Source organism: Maylandia zebra, linkage group LG13 (assembly GCF_041146795.1).
Source record: "Maylandia zebra isolate NMK-2024a linkage group LG13, Mzebra_GT3a, whole genome shotgun sequence".
Lineage (NCBI taxonomy): Eukaryota > Metazoa > Chordata > Actinopteri > Cichliformes > Cichlidae > Maylandia > Maylandia zebra.
This window is the reverse complement of record NC_135179.1, coordinates 21,467,958-21,474,874: the sequence shown is the minus strand read 5'-3', so window position 1 is coordinate 21,474,874 and position 6,917 is coordinate 21,467,958. Positions and strand designations below refer to the sequence as shown.

Here is a 6,917-nt window from a genome sequence, read left to right as displayed (position 1 = left end):
AAGATACCATGAAGAATTTTTAGTATTGTTTTCTTTCAATTTTGATATATTATTGATAGTTTATGTGCAAAAATGTAAATAAATCGTGTTTTTTTGTTTTGTTTAGAGACTGGTGTAAGTAATAGCCCTTTGGTGTGATTTACTCCTATCATTAAGGACCTTTTGCTGCATCTCTGGATGTACCTGCAGCAGAATTACAGCTAATGTCTGTGCAATGGGATTAATAGGAAGTGGCTCCCAAAGATTGCCCCCAACTGGAAGTTTTAAGGCGTGGATGTCAAACTCATGTTACATCATAGGCTGCATACAGCCCACTTTGATGTGAAGAGGGTCAGACCAGTGAAACTAAATGATAAAAAGTTACAGAACAGGTTCTGGTAGATCATTGCTCAAACTATCATGTAATTATAAATTTACAGTGTAACATTTTTATTAAATCACAGAAAATGCCCTTGTAATTTGGTGCAGTATGGATGGCTCACTAGGAAAAGCTATAAAACTTGTGAAAACAGTTAAAAGTTCAAAATATTTCTAAAGCTGTCCACTGGGCCAGTTTGGAGCCTTTGGCCCCAGTACCTTATGTTGGACACCTCTGTTTTAAGGCACTATTTGTGCAACATTTGAGCTCACAGAATATATTTTTACTGTGTGTGCTTCAAAAATAAATCTGTACTTGTAAGCATTGTCTCTCTTTTATGCTCTAACAGTTTTTTTAAATAAAGAAGTAAAATAAATATCTGTAATACTTGGACTGTGCTGTTGCTTCAGTACATACCTGTCAGTCATGTAAGAGGGTCAAGAGGGTGGGATGTTTGCTTTAAAACAGAGCCGGGCTCGTAACTCTGCATGACACTGTCACATTTTGAGCAGATCACTAGAATCCAATTAATCATGGTTATATCCACATAAAACCCTGCTGCTATTTCATCTAATGAAGCCATGGAGCTCCCTCATTTCCTCACCACCCTACACTGTGTGTTCTCATGACAACAGGCTCCCCGTCCAGTACCGCCAACTGCTTTGTTGCTGTTAGCAAGTGATGAAAACAATTCACTGTTCTACTATTTTCTTGGCTTCATTGTGGTGGATGCTTTATGTGGATGGATGTAAATCTTGATTTTGTTAAGAGCATCGTGACTACGAGCATTAATTGCAGATGAGTTTTACTCAGCACTGTGAGTAATCCTGACTGTTGTGTCTTGTTTAAAATGAAAGGGTTTAAAGCCACTTTACATACCCTCTTTCATTTGCTGGTAGATGAGTTCACCAAACAAAAGGACATTAAGCTAATTTTGTTCGTGTGTCTGCTGGACCAGATTAGACAGTCCGTGCCTGGATGCAGGAGATGGGCCCAGATGCAGAGAGCCTCCCATTCTTATAGAGTGAGCTTGGGGGCAACACATCATTTGACAAAGACAGAATGTTTTAAAGAGAACAAGGTCATTTCAAATCAAGGCGAAGCAGGCCGTTATTCTAGAAACATGCAAAGTGGAAAATATCCAGGCAGACCTCTGAAACAAAGTTCCTTTCACTGATATTCCAGCAAAAGGAGGATCAATCCCTCAGTGCTGTTTTTGACACATGGAGTATCTGAGAGGACGAGCTCTAAGCTAATAAATCTTCAGAATTTGTGATGCTTCCTATAAAAACTTTCCCCCTAAAGTGAAAGTGAGCATTTTCTTCAGAAGCACTGTCAGTGCTGCTTGAGCTGTTTATGAGGCCTACTCTGCCCCTGTGGAGGGAAAGCTTTTACAGGGACATATCCATTCCATTAAGGCATGACCATGACATCCCTGAAGGACGTCCGAGGACATTCAAGTTGCTTCTACTTCTGTACTCTTCCCTCTCTTGCCTTTCTGAACGACCCCATTTTTTATCACGTGTCAAAAAAAAATAAATAAATAAATCCATATTCTCATTTGTGCCAAATGATCTTTACATCTGTAAGAGTCACAGGTGTTTACCTTTTCTAAAAACCCAAACAATTAAGTAACACGCACGGTCCCTGTGTCGATGTCACTTTGCATTTCATCACTATCAGTGTAGGGGAGCTGCAGCAGTTGTGGTGCATGCAAGCAACTTACATACATAATTCAAGATCACAACTGCTATCCATTTGAACTGCGCACTACCCATTGCACTAATCCGCCCTCATTCAAACCACATCTCTTCTCTGGCCTTTTCCCTGTAGCTACACGCGAGCCTGGCTCTGCACTGTCAGCTTAAAGTAGGATCACGCAAGACTGTCATTGTGTAAATGTGATCAAAGTGGTTCGCAACAGGCCCAGATGCACCATGCCAAATGCATACGTTCATTGAGACTTTACAGTTAGGGACCGCAGAGCAGCAGGGGAATGCCTAATCCTAATCATTCAATATACTGTAGATGGCCTCTCGACAGTCACCAGCAGGCTGCTGATCATCTATGACAGGCATATGTAGTAACTATGATCAATTACACGTGCAAGAAAAAGTAAGTGAACCCTTTGGAAGGACCTGGATTTATAAAAGTGGCTTTAAAACAATCATTAACCATCTTCAAATGTAAAGTCACAAAGTAGTTTGCTAATAAAACACAATTTATTCCATTATTCTAATTCATATTTAATCTATTCACTCGTTTCTATAACTACTCAATGAGTACTATGTACTTAACAGCCAGATCTCACAGTTATGAACACCTGGCAAAGTACTCAGAAGTGTCCTTTTAACAGTATCTTGATTTTACTACGATGACACATGTAGACAAACACTGACTGTGTACAGGCCGCGCTGAATAAAACCCTGCATGTAATAGTTCTATTACCTGATGCATGTTCACTGTAAAAAAAAATCCGTAAAAATACAGTACAATCTACTGTATAAACGTGAAGGAATTTTCCGTATTAGTCATTTACAGGTATTTTTCTGTATTTCTCAACTACTGCAATGCATTGTGGGAAAAAGAACCTGAAAAGGAGGGAAAAGTAAGCGCAAGAGCAGCCATTAGGCTTCTTTCAGGCTTCATCTGGATTTTGGATTCTGAAGTTGGAGAAACTGCCTTCAAATTTCTGTGGTAAGTATTAAAACTTATGTTTCGTTTTATTAAAATAATGTTTTTCAAAAGACTCCGTGTTTTTATTTAGAAAGAATTGTTAATTTATTTGTTAACTGGTTTCGGCTGTCTCCAGACAAGTCAGGAATATTTTGCTGACTCATTTTTTAAAATAATTGTTATTTAGGTTTAACATGACTTAAGCTTTATTTTAGTTAATGTTAAAATAATTTTTACTGTGATACCACCAGTTTTGCCCTTCAGTGGCTGAACCAGTTTTCATAAATATTAAAGTTAGCTGTCTGTGTCTCTCTGGGTATTACACAGCTGTGACTGCTAACTAGCTAATTAGCGAAAGTCAGCGATGTGGATAACTGGGAAAGTGAGAACTTCATGGTTCTAGAAATTATTCTAGGACTCTAATAAGTACTGTATCAATACCTGTGTTTTACAGTTGGCTCTACTGTACACTTTAAAGGGTTTCAGGCAAAGTTACACTAACCCTAGTTTAAGCCTCAGACCTTCCTGGCTGACGCTAGCAAATGCTAATGTTAGCCTCTGATTTGGGCTGCTAAAGTAAAGACTTTTAGCTAGCTGACCAGCATAGATTATTTCGGTGGTTAACAGACTGTAGTGGTAAAATTATTGAAAGTATAGTTTCACCTCAGCACATTTACAATTACAGTATGTCTATTTTGTAGCACATAGAAATGTTTAGTTAATATTTACAGACAGACACATTTTCCCTGTAACTGTGTTTTTACTCCAACATTTGTTGAAAATGTAATTTATGAAATGCTGAGCAGCATTTCTTGTATGTGGAATATTTTTGTCACCCCACTGTGCTAATGTGATTAAATACTAAAAATTATTACTAAAAAAATTCAATAATAAATCAATAATAACTATTTCTTGATTGAACTATAATGTAAGCGCAGTGCTGGTGTGCAGGGGCTCTATATGCCTTGTCTATATCAAGCTTTTAGCCAAATATAAGCAGAGATATTTGTATCTTTCTTAAAAATCCAGATCCTTACAGATTATTTGAGAAATGGATCAACAGCTATCACTACTTGAAGCACTTTAAGTCCTGCAGTGGAAAAATATCCCTTATTTCACCTTTGATCACACACTTTGGTTTTCCAGTGCAGAGCAATGGCCAAGAAAAGGAAAGACTTCCCCGAGTGGAAAAAAAAGATGAAGATACAAGCTGGTGATGATCCAGAGCAGCTGGTCTCAGGAAATGAAGAAAAACCCTGATCACCTTCTCTACAAACACAAGGTGAGTTTAATGTTGTGGTTGATTTAGTTTTTCAAGGTATGTATGTTACTTTAATTATAAACTGCTTTTGTTGCAACAGAATGGTGTTATGTGTATGCAACTCTACGTGAATTATAATCCTTTGTAGGGCTGCGTGATATGACCAAAATCTCATATCCCAATATAAGACGTATCTCTCCTGATAATGATATATATCACAAAATAGTGCATTTTCTGTAAATTCTGTGATTCTCGGGCAACTCGACTTATGTGAAATGTTTTCAGTTGGGCGTCGTGTACCTGGAGTCGAGTGTTTTGACCGATGCATGAAACTATACATTTTTAGACATGAGTTTAAATGGCCGCCATTTTCTTTCTGAGTATTTATTACACGGCGTGCTGCAAGGAAAAGCCTGTTCTAACGTTTGAGTCTAAGGATTATTCTGAGCACCTGACGACTCTTTTTTGCTTTTCATTCGTAAACTCTCTCGAAACTCTTTCATGTGATTCTTGTGTAGGTGGTTAAAGAGGTTTGTCGTGTTCGAGTGGTGGTGGGGACCAGTTTGTGGCATAATTTGCATAGTACAGTTTTCTGGGGCGTGTCAGACTTTTCATAACCAAACCATGTCCATGCTACAGAGGTAGCCCCTCATTTAACAATAAGGTCCTCAATTTCTTTTGACTGGTCCTTCTGGTTCTGCCTCATCCTTGCTGGCCATGCTGGTATTCTCTGTGCCTTCATCTGCGTGGTGACTGTAAGCGCCATTTATAGTTACTTGATGTTTTTATTTGAGGTCATTTGTTTGATGCATATTCTGAAATTTTATGTTTGAGAATAATGTATATCATTTCAGTTTAGTTTGAAAAGTCTCAACAGAAACTTAAGCTTTATTGTGAAAGGTTTACGTGGAAAATAAACAAGCGGACGGCGGAGCCACACGATGGTTTTATCCTCATTGTTGGTAACGAAAGTACGCGTAAAAACAGTCACTTGTCCGTCCATAGTGTGGTTATTTTAAGTATAAGAGAAGGAGAGAACTTTAAGAAATAATATAGCAACTACAGTGACCATCAAAACCATGAAAAAAATATTGCCGTAAACAGTTTATTTTGCAACACCACAAAACAAAGAATAGTGTATAATATGAAACGATAGACATTTTTATATCGTAATCTGATATATATCGTCATATCGCACAGCCCTAATCCTTTTTTTGTTTATGTTGTTTATGCTCTAGGTAAAAAAAAATTATAAAAATACAAACTTTTTAAAAATGTCTTGTTGTTTCTCTTTTTTTCCTCAGAATAAATTGCGACTAGTCTCAATGGCTGACACGGAGGAGCAACACAGCGACACGTTAACTCCGACTGCTGCAGTTCCTGTATGAACTGAGCAACTCTTAAAATCCAAGGAAAAGCTGTGTGTATTTTACTTAAAGCTCAGATGGACCTTGATGTACTAACATGTAGGCTGCATTCAGGACTTTGTCACACTGTTATATGAAGAGCGGTAACAAGACTTTGTAGTAATTTGTCTTACTATTGTCTTATTTGTTGTGATTTAGGGTCTGTGCGCACAAGCAGAGGTTTTTGTTTGTAACTGTAACCTCGTTTTCAGAGCCTTGTCTAACATTTAATGGTCATGAAATATGTCAGACTTTTTCCTCTACTTAACCAGCTTAGAGAATTTGAACACCGTGGAGAAAAAGGTGTGCATTAAGGATTTTGAACTATGATGTTTAAGTGTTGTCACTGCTGAGGATTCGTGGACACAGATCCTTATTCACTATGCTGCTGTTTACAGTTTAACTTTTCATCAGAACAAGCACTTCTAATTATACTTTGCTCCTCACTGACAAAACAAGTCCCGTAAATACACTTTTATCTTTAAGTTTGGGACAGTAATCTGTCTTAATTTATTATGTGTTGTAGTTATCATATGGGGAAAAGTCCTGTGGTTATCCATCAGTCCTGTTCGAATAAACCCAAAGTTCAGGAACATCTTCTTTAGATTTGTTCAGTTGTATTCATGTGGCACCACTTAAACAGTCAACAAATTTTGACTCAAGTATGTTATATTGTAACGTAAAGAGCCCAAAGAGTTAATCTCAGACAAATGTTCACACAAATGTGAATTACATTCACTTCATTAATGAAGTGAATGCAATTCAGTAATCAAAGGTGTTTGGCTATAACTGACTACATGTGTATACTGTATCATAAGTGGACAGAGATGGATGTAAACCACACCTTAACCATTTGGCTGAGGCAAAACTACCACAAGGCAGTGATTCTAACTCAAAGGTACTCTGGATATTATTAAATGTGAACATGTCGTTAAATATGACATTTTTTGTTTGTCAGGTGTCCTGTTTGAAGAAAACACTTGGTAGCCACTTGAATGAATGTAAATAAACACATTTACATGAGGGCAACCTGATTTCAAGGTAATAAAAATGCTCAAATTTGAAAGCTTGTGAGTTATTTTGTTCATGTATCAGCTGTTTAGTAGTTTTATGACAAGATGGATGCTGTCATTATATTTTAGTATAGTGTTTGAGTTAAGGAGAATAAAAGAATATTTAACATTAATTGTACCAATGTTGTTGTGTACGAAGCACA

General features: G+C 37.3%; 1 long non-coding RNA gene across 1 annotated transcript; it reads left to right on the top strand.

Moving 5' to 3' along the window:
• Positions 1-2,833: 2,833 nt before the first annotated feature.
• LOC112435722 (uncharacterized) lies at positions 2,834-6,124 on the top strand. The gene is made up of 3 exons (XR_003024754.2): positions 2,834-3,055; positions 4,181-4,316; positions 5,600-6,124. It is a non-coding gene; the product is annotated as an uncharacterized LOC112435722 (long non-coding RNA).
• Positions 6,125-6,917: the final 793 nt, after the last annotated feature.